The following is a 10,944-nucleotide window of genomic DNA, read 5'->3' on the forward strand; positions in this document are numbered from 1 at the left end:
AAGCCAAAGTGTCTACTCTAATGCAGTCCTTAGGCCTACAGTACTGGCCTCCTGAAAAAAAACATAAAGACTCCAACTCATTCAAAACTCTGCAGCTAGGTTATTAACTACAACCAATAGGAGAGACCATATCAGTCCAGTGTTATCTACGATGCACTGGATTCTGGTAACATTTATGATGTACGTAACATAACATAACATTTGAAGGTCCTCGTCATTATATACAAAACAAATCGAACACAACCAAGCTACATGGCCAATTATCTTGTCAACTATGTGCCCCCAAGAACATTACACAATCTACTACTGGTTTATTGAAGGTTCCCAACCACAGCCAAAAGAAACACGGGGATGTGGCATTTTCAAATGATGCACCAAAGCTATGGAACACCTTACCTATGGACATTAGGGAGGCTAGATCACTAAATATTTTCAAAAGTAAGCTAAAACGTACCTCTTCACTGTAGCCTTTTAATACACTCTGCCACTTAGACTCATTACATCCACACTATGATTATTGTACTGTAAATGAGAGCTATTTCCATGCACTGTACTATTGTACTATTTTCTTCTGTCTATTTTATGCAAATGTTACGTCTGCACTTTATGCATTGCCTTTATTTTGTCAATGCTCTGCTAATTGTATGCCTATGTCTATGGTATGTCTTTATTCCTGCTGTGAAGCACTTTAGGCTGAAATTCTTGTATGAAAGGTGCTACACAAATAATGTTTATTATAATAATTATGAATAATTAATAATGAATAAATTAATAATTGGAGTAAATTAGAAGTGTGCAAAAGATGTTAATTTGTAACGGAAATCTTTAAACTTTCCAATCAGGCGATCAGGTTTTGGGTTTTTGCTCATGCAGCTGCTGGAGTTTCTAGCTATCTGTGTGTGTCGGCTTTGCCTCTCATTTGCGGAGACTTGGACATTTGTCAGCAGCACACCTGCTGCCCGCTCTTTAGTCTTCAATCAATCAGTGTTTGGTACTCAATGGAGCGAAGCAGTGCCCTCGCTTTTCTGTTTTATTCTCTCTCTCTCTCTCTCTCTCTCTCTCTCTCTCTCTCTCTCTCTCTCTCTCTCTCTCTCTCTCTCTCTCTCTCTCTCTCTCTCTCTCTCTCTCTCTCTCTCTCTCTCTCTCTCTCCAGATGGTGGTGGGATGGGGAGGGTGGCAGAGAGAGGAATAAAGGAAAAGAAAGGTAGAGAGGGAAGAAGAATAGAGGGCCAGTGAGGTCAAAGAAGAAAAGAGCGAGATAACAGAGATAATGAATGAAAGAAAGAAATAAGGTGAAACAGATATGGAGGACAGGAGAGTAGAAAGGACAGGATGGGAGGAGGGGAGAGATGGACACACAGTGTCATAGATGTGAAGCATTCTTGCATTGGTCTTATACAAGGCACCAGGCCTGTGAGCCACCACTCACCACCAGAGTGGCTAACCGTGAGTGAGTGCATGAGTGGGTGACCTTGCCAGTCTGTAAGGTGAAGAGGCGAGAGTAAAGGGAGCAGAATGGGGATGGAGCGCAGAGGATGGATATGTCTTCAGAGCTCGCTTCTCTGAGCATGTTGGTTGGAGCACTTTATTAATGCATTTAGTGTGTGGTGTGCACAGGGATATTTGAGCGTTACAGTAAAAGACTATCCTTGCAGGGATATACTCTCCTATATCACCTACTCGTTTATCATGTGGCTGACTAGAACAGGCCCAGAATTCCACATCACATAAATGAAGAAAGGGGGGGTGGGGTGATGTCCATATCCAAAGATGGGGGGTACCCATATTCACAGGAATGCTGTCTTTATCTGCGAGAAGACCATCGTGGATAATGCTGTACTTTCCGGATGAGCAGGCGTTTTGTGTCACACTTCAGGGCAAGACTAGCTACTTTACAAGGAGAAGGAAAAGAAAGAAGGCGAGGGAAGGGGGAGAGAGAGAGGCAAGCCAATATGGAACCAGATAGAGAGAGGTAAAGAGAGATGGAGATAAATAAATGTGAATTAAGAAAGAGGCAGGGTTGGCAGTCTGAATACAGCAAGAGAGGCAAATGCATTCTGGATAGAATCTGTATGATCATCATCATCATCATCATCATCATCATCATCATCATCATCATCATCATCATCATCATCATCATCATCAACCTTTATTTATTTTCGAAATTACAATTGAGGTCACCCTCATTTTCAATGTAGTCGAGACTTTACAGACATTTCAATGCACACTTTTCTACAATATAACAATAATAAATATTAATAACTATCTACATAGTACTCTCAGTCCAGAGTGCACCACAGCAACTAGTATAAAAAAATGAACATAAAATCAGCACACAAATTGACAAAATAAAAAATTGCATAAACTTCATACATAAGAAGTATAGGTATAAAAGACAATAAAAGTAGTGCAATGTAGAGGTGCAGATGTAAGAATAGGCATAAAATAAGTACAATAGTACAATGTCGCTCAAAGGCATATGAACCCCCCCGGAACAGAACCCTGCACGAAGAACCCACCATAACCCCTACAGTACCCCAAAGTGCTCCAAAGGGCCCAGAGCCATCCCAGACCAACCACAACACCACACGCCCCCCCATTCAACCACCACCATGTCCATCCTCCCAGGCATCCAGAATCACCCCTCGGCACGGCTACAGGGGATGGGGCACACGACCCGCCACCCCCTCATAGAATCTGAAAGCAAAAACATAGAATCCACCGATACCCCCGCACTGACAAGGCCACCAGGACCAGAGGCAACAAAGCAGCCCACAGAAACGACACCCCCACCACTACACACAAACAATCCAAGTACACTCAAACTACCCGCGTCCCCCTCCAGCCACGACACGCCCCACCGGAAACTGTGTCCCAAATGACGACAACAAAGACCAATGTGCGAAACACCTGAAAGACTATATACTGCCCTAAACTAATATAAGTAGGCTAAGAAAAACAGTTACAGACTGTTGCAGGCAGGCCTGCAAGTAAACCTCTAAACTTCCCCTGCGTTATAGGTAGTTTCATCTTCAGTGAGAGCTGAACATGGGGGACCTCCAGTGTAAGCCAATCATTAGAGCGAGTCATATAGGGTCTGGTGTTCTGAACTAATAGTGATGCTAGATAAGGAGGTAATTTCACATTAATGGCCTTAAGGATAAATAAATGTTGATTTCGCCTAACTGCCAGAGAAGACCAACCCATTTTCTCATAAGATGCAGTGGAGGATGTTGTTGAGGTTTATGTTGAGATGTAAGTTTAAGGTTTTAGTAAATAATTTACTGAGTGAGTGAGTGAGTGAGTGAGTGAGTGAGTGAGTGAGTGAGTGAGTGAGTGAGTGAGTGAGTGAGTGAGTGAGTGAGTGAGTGAGTGAGTGAGTGAGTGAGTGAGTGAGTGAGTGAGTGAGTGAGTGAGTGAGTGAATACCTGTGTATATGTGCATGCAATGATGTTCTAATGTGAGTGTGTATGTGTGTGAAACACGATTCTGCTATGTGGCTGCTTTTTTACATTCTCAGATGTACTCACTACATCTGAGATTGCATATGTATCTGTGTTTGATGTATGTGTCTGATGTATGTATGTTTGTCTGATGTATGTATGTTTGATGTATGTATGTCTATTTGATGTATATGTGTCAGCGAGTGGGTGCTTTAGATAACACATAAATGTCCTTGTGGGTGAGTCATCTATAGTAGTCTGAGTATCACCTCTTCAGATGTAGTGAATCATATCACAGCATAGTCCCAATCTCCACCCACATATTAATGTTTTATATCAAGTTTTACGTAAAACATGCTAATGTGCTCTGTGTAATGTGTGTTTTGTGTAATGTGTGTTCTGTGTAATGTGTGTTTGTGTGTTTTGTGTAATGTGTGTTTTGTGTAATGTGTGTTCTTGGTAATGTGTGTTTTGTGTAATGTGTGTTTTGTGTAATGTGTGTTCTGTCTAATGTGTGTTTTGTGTAATGTGTGTTTTGTGTTGAAGTGGATTCCCAAGCTGTCCTGTTCTGCTCTGATCAGTAACCGGGTTGGTTGTACTCTGCGTTGTGATTCAATACCTTAAAGCTCTGGGAATCACTTCTGTTCAAACTGAGCGTTGCAGGCAGAAGGAATTTAGGAGGAAAGGTAGTTTAACAGTTGTTTAATCAAAGTTTAAGAGTGTATACAAATTACAATAAGAAAATGCTATAGTTGTGATCACAAACACTATGCCGTGAGTGATAACAACCAGACTAATATTACAGTATAAAGAATGATAGTTGATAAGTTGTTGATGGTCTTTGTTGTCTTGGCTGACAAAACAAAGCAGTCTGTTTTCCCTCCAAAAAGTCCTTTGTTCTTCTGCTGCCTTGGTTGAGATGGGTGGAGAGGTCTGTCCTGTGGGTTGGTTGTTTCAGAGTCCTTCTTTCCCCCCATCACCCCCATCTTATAGCCAAGGCCCAGTGTCTCGGAGTTGATGACATCATCACATTATTTGCCCCAATCACAAGCCTGCTAAGCTGGCATTTGAAAATAGGGGTTTGGCTTATAGGCCAAACCCTCTTCACATAACTGCAAAAGGAGGCTGTCCTTACAGTCAACAATGTATACTGTCCTTTGTTTAATAAACATTGCATTATTTTCATTTCCTAATATTTATATTTGAATTACAATTGCCCACATAAACACAGATATATTTCTTTATCACTAAGTCTGTTGACTTTAATCATTCTTTTAGAATAGAATATAACTGAATAACAGATTAAATTAGAACTGGATAGAAGAGAATAGATCAGAATATAAAACTATCAATTAATCAAATTGAAACAGCACAGACACATTAACTAATTGTAGACATTGAATTTCTGCAAACTGTAGTTAAGATCTGTACAAAATGCTCATATCTCTGATCTGGGTGTGTGTATATATATATATATATATATGTATGTGTATCTATTTGTGTGTGTGTGTGTCTATGTGTCTGTGTGTGGGTGTGTGTGTCTATGTGTGTGTGTGTGTGTGTGTGTCTGTCTGTCTGTCTGTGTGTGTGTGTGTCTGAATGTGTGTGTGTGAGTCTATGTGTGTGTGTGTGTGTGTGTGTGTGTGTGTGTGTGTGTGTGTGTGTGTGTGTGAATGTGTGTGTGTGTGTCTATGTGTGTGTGTGTGTGTGTCCCAGGCCGTAAAGCAGCTGATAACACTTCATGGGCGCTTTGACCCTTTTAACCTCATCACCTCTTTGTGTTTGCTAGGACTTATCTGAAATCCTTCCTGTCCCACCCTAGGAACCAAATGGTTCTATTGTTATAAACATTCTACCTCAGTAAACACACAAGTTACTACTCAGATTTAGCTTTTACAGCCGGCTATTTTAAGTGGCCCGGGACACCATCTGTTGGGAGGATTCTTGTGTTGATTCACTCAGGCAGCTGTTATCCCTAAATATAATACCTTAGTTTGATTGGATCATTGATGATCTTATGTTTGGATTTTACAACAGTTCCCCACTTGGATAGTTTACCTATCCTTAATATGTCAAACATAGATATCAATCTCTACACACTACTATCTAGATAACACTTAAGACATTTTATTAGGATAAAATATATATTTGATTTGCCACACTCAGATCCTAAAATTCAAATTAGCCATTTCAGTTTGTGATCGTGTAACAACTTGTTCTCGTACCAAGATCAATTTCCATTGGTCTCAACTGTGAGTTGTCAAATTCTGGCTTGGAGCATTTGAGGAGGGGGGGTCTATGTTTTCTAGATTTGACCCGGCCTCCTCTTTGTTGCTCAGAGCTGATGCAGTATCACGACTGCTGGGTGCAACTGCTCCCATTTTTGGAGGTGGAATTTAGAAAGCAAATTGCCTTTCCCATCACACTCCATCTTCTGTCAAGAACATCTTGACTCGTGTTGACCTCTAGTAGGGGGTAGAGCCCCCTGCTGTATCTTCTATTGCTGTCATCGTTTTGACCTCTATTAGGGGGTAGAGTCCCCTGCTGTATCTTCTATTGCTGTCACAGCGGTGGGGAGGTCGTTGCTGGCTGCTCGACCCTTTCACTGGTTGACCCCCTGGTCAATGGTTGAGGCCTTGCTTCTGTTGACAGCCGGAGTTGTTGCTGAGGCCTAGCCGCCTGTCTCCTCGTTAGTTGTCTGTCGTTTCCCTCTGAAGCCTCAAGACTCGGTCACTGCGTTGGCCAAGACTCTCCCGGCCCGAGAGGTAGGCGTCTCCTGGTTCTCCGCAGTGTTGTGGTTCCCCATGGAACCGCTGGGTAGACACTAGCCAGTGTCCTCTCCCATCCGTATCCTGCAGTGAATACATATCGCTTCGGGAGACAGTGGGGATCACTTCTACCACAACAATTGATTGAGAATCCATAATTTCCATAATTTTCCTCCCTCAGACTCTCTTTACTGGTCTGAGCTTTGACAACTTTCTTTTCCAAATCATTTATCTATATATTTCATGGTTTTTAGATCATTAAATTTCAAAATTCTGAAAAATTCACATGGCTCTCATTATATTATGCTGTCAAAACAGCGTGTAGCTTTATGCCAAGCAAGCAGTGCAAAAATTTACCGTAGTGGCATGCAGTAATGCGCCTTTCATTTTCCGCCGCCCAGCGCCCAGGTCGCGCGGAAATAGGCTGTCTATTGCCATTCTCTTTGACAAACTCTAACCTTAACCAGCTCCTTAACAACGCCTAAACTTAACCGTTCTAACCTTAACCAACTCCGAAACAATGCCTAACCTTAACCTTAACCTTAACCATGCCTAACCTTAACCATAGAAATTATATTGCCATTCTCTTTGACAAACTCTAACCTTAACCAGCTCCTTAACAGCGCCTAAACTTAACCGTTCTAACCTTAACCAACTCCGAAACAATGCCTAACCTTAACCTTAACCTTAACCATGCCTAACCTTAACCGGCGAAAGAATACACGTTAAAAAAAAATCACGTTAAAAAATATTTTCGATGGGATTCGAACTCGCCAGCAAACAAGCCATAGGATCCACAGCCATGTGTCCTTGCCAATTGAGCTATTGCTAGATACTGAATAAGGGGCGGTGACTTATATATATTGAGCGGAACCAAGGCGGGATCTCATGCGCATGCGCGGGCACCTCGCGCGAGCACGCCGGCGCACGCACGCACCTGAGCGAGCACGCCGCCGCCGGTGCACGCACGGTAGCATTTGTCTGAAAAGAAGGGCGCTTTACCGCACTAGCGTGCGGTGACGAATGCGGAAGCATTTTTGCACTGCTTGCTTGGCATTAACGTACAGGCGTCAAAACAGTATACTCCTCCACCTCTCGATGTGAAATACACAATGAAACATCGTTACCGTCGTCCTTTGAACAGCCGCACCCGGACCGGACGGTCAGCACCGACACATCCACTCTCCCAGTAACCTGTGTGTATGGCAACAAATCACAGGCCGCCTTAAACACACATCTTCCACACCACAAGCCAATTATCAATTACACATGTCCACACCCTACACAAGACTAATTTGGCCAATAGCGACCAAACCTATTGAGCTTCATTAATGTACAGAGAATCATGCTTCCCAACACTTTTACCAATCACGACACACCCCCAGCCCCTAAAACTGGGTATTCAATGGGCGGAGAACAAAAATCCATAACTAGCTCATGTTTCTTCACTTTGTTCCCAGTCCATTTTACAGACATATACTACCCCGTCCTGATGTGTCGAGATCACTCCCAGCTTGCCAGGTACCCTAAGAAAAAATATACAGAAAGAAAGAAAACAGAAAACAAAACACAAAGAAAACGCTGCCAAACCAATAAATGAAAAAATAAACCAAACTTGTGAGCTTTTTCTTTTTTCTTCTGAGCTCATCTTTAACTAAGAAACAAAAAAGGGAAATCAAATGAATAAACAAAATGTACGCTCCCGGCCTAAGTCAGGAATTGCTCGTAACACACTAGAAAAGAGAAGTGAAAATAAAAGTATATCCTATTGCTCATAACTGTTAATACGCTTCTATCAATACTATAAAACACTAGAAACAACTATGAGTCTTTTTAATTTCTTAATCATGCAGTCCACCCTTTGATCAATCCGAATGTTGACCAAGCATGGATAATTTACTGATCACTAGCTGCCGCAGTGTCACATCATCACACTGTCTAATATCGATTAACTGTTCAACATAATTTGATCCTCTTGTTAGTCTGATTAGTTCATGCATTTGTCAGTCACCCATACATCCGTTTTTAGTAACTTTCATTCATAATCTAATCACCTAACACCTCTATCTATTTTTTATTCTAATCTAATTAGGAGCATATTTTATCATTCAATATATCCCACCTCTACCCTAGTCAGTTGCATATATTTTTATTCTGCCGGTGGCCTCTGCAGACATGACCCTTGAAAATGACCGTTCACTCCACAGATCCAACGACACTGGCGGTCTCCCCCGGGTTGTGAGACCCGGTGGGTCAGTTGCCTGTGACCGGATGACCCTGGGGTCATCGGGCCCAGAACATGTCCTGGTGGTATGCCATCATCGCCATGGTTCCCTGGAGCCTGTTCGGAGGAGAAAGCCACGTACCTATTTGGTCCAGTCACAGTTCCTTGAGAGGGGCCCGTGGTTGGGAGGGGCCCGCCACCTGTTTCTGTACAAACACGCCCTGTTGTGGATAGATGGTCCCGCTCTACACAGTCCCGAGAAATGTGTCCGAGGGTCCCACACGTCCAACAGTGCACCTGCCGCACACGGTAGCCATTCGGATTCCTGCCTCTGCCTCTACCTTTTCCTCGTGGTTGCCACCTCGTGGGTGGTCTTATTGGGGTTTGTTGTTGTTCCGGCACGGGACCCCCTTGTGGCCCCAACTGGGCCCGTCTCTGGCCATCTGGTTCTCCAGAGGGAGGGGGAGAGAGGCGATTGGAACCTGTCTCCCCTCCGGGCTGTGTGGACTGGACTAGGCCTTGGAGATAGTCCACTACCCGTCTAGCCTCGGCTAGCTGTTCTTCGAGAGGGAGGCACGTCTGTAACTGGCCGTCATCCGCAACGGACACTTCAGCGTGGATTAACTCGGGTAATACAGCTGTCTCTGGGTCGCTTGCTGCAACGACTCCCTGTGGCGGAGTAAAAGACATTATTTCCAGTCCCTCCGTCTCACTGGACACTAGAGGGGAGTCGATCAAATTCCAGTCAATCAAGTTAACGTCCAATTTGGTCAATGTAATGTCTGCAGAGGTTATCGGCATTATCTTGATTTGGGTACGCATTCTATACCGGCCTCCTTTAACTACAAGGTTCTGTAATGGCCTGAATATCTTTGGCCATCTTTTCGTCACTTTTATTGTGACATCTCCAGTCGTTGAAATAGACAGATTGTCTACCCTTTCTATGGTCAGTGCATCTAACCCTCCGGTTGCTCCTATCTGTGTATTTTCCATTCTCACTTTTCCTCAACCACCCGTAACGTCACCGTTTGGAAAGCAAGTTTCTCTGTATTCAAACTATTTTTACCAAACTTGAGTTAATCTCACTCACACTTCTATATTGGTGTAAACAGGAATTGATAATCTCGGTCTTGTGATACTATACCCCCTGACTGTCAACAGTCTCTTTGATTTCCCTGTTGGGGTTCGGAATTGTCAGCGCTGGCCATGCGTCCTGGAGCAGCTGTGAAGAGAGAAGCAAAAAATACACTTAATTATCAGTGACATTTGCCATTCACAATCCATCATTTGTCTTTAAGCATGGAATGTCGGGCATCTCCTATACTAAGATCACTTGAGAGCATTTGTGCAATTTTCGTTTTTGATTTATCAATGACACAGCCATAATCTTTTTCCAGTTGTCTCCATTGGAAACTCAGACTCTCAATCCTGTTGTCCTGATCCTCCTTAACACCACTCCGGGGAACTTATTTCGCATCAGCCGTTTCCTTCTGTTGGTCATCCAGAAATTTGTTATTTACAGCCTATCATTTCTAAACATCTGTATCGGACATGGTAATTTAGGTGAATAATCTCACTTTTACTCTAATTGTTATTAATAAATGACTATGTGTATGTGTAACTACATTAATTTCTGTCCGTGAAAGCCTAGTATGTATTCCGCTCATATTACATTATACATATCAGTAACATACATATTCTCCATTCATAACCTCTCACACAGTTACTATATATCCCCCGTAACACCTAACCCCTTAGGTGTTAAAATAACGCGCTTCTCACGGGAGCAGAAATCAATTTCCAGTGCCTTATGTCACTGAAGTCCCCGTGCATTTAGAACAGTGTCACACAACCCGTTCATAACCACAGGCGGCGACACCATCCCCACATTGAAAATCCTGCCGACCAATGACATTCCACTGGCCAACTCGTCCTGTGGCCCACGGCATCACCCCCAGTTTGCAACCTGGAACGCGAAACCCCGGGCCCCCTACTCAAGGATATTCAAAGATCATTCCACTCACAACCACTGCCACACACATACAGCACCTCTGACACCACCGTAACCAGTCCGCTTTGACCCTTTTAACCTCCTTCCAGTTAAGAGTACCCTCCTCCTGTTCGGATACACTCCTTCCCCTACTTAGATGCACCTCTCCCCGTAAGGTTTAGGCAGTCCGCTACGACGGTACAACCAGCTCCTTTCTTAGGACTGCCTTGTCCGACGCCGGCCCCTCTCCCCCAACAGAGATGCAGGTCTCCACTTCCGGCGGTAAGGCCTCCTCTCATGAACGGAAGAAGCCCCCTTATTTTACCTTCAGGTGCAGTTTAAGGCTGGGTCCCTTTCCAATCTTAGGAGAGACAATCCAGATTCCTCTGAATTGACACCCCTCATCCCTCTGCTTCCCAGCATTTTCTTTTCAAAAACACTGATCACAGAAGCACAACTCGCCTACTAACCCTGTATCGGCTAGTAAGGTTACTGTGGCCTGACTGTACATTGAGCCAG

Source organism: Notolepis coatsorum, assembly GCF_963971535.1.
Source record: "Notolepis coatsorum genome assembly, chromosome: 13".
Taxonomy (NCBI): Eukaryota; Metazoa; Chordata; class Actinopteri; order Aulopiformes; family Paralepididae; genus Notolepis; species Notolepis coatsorum.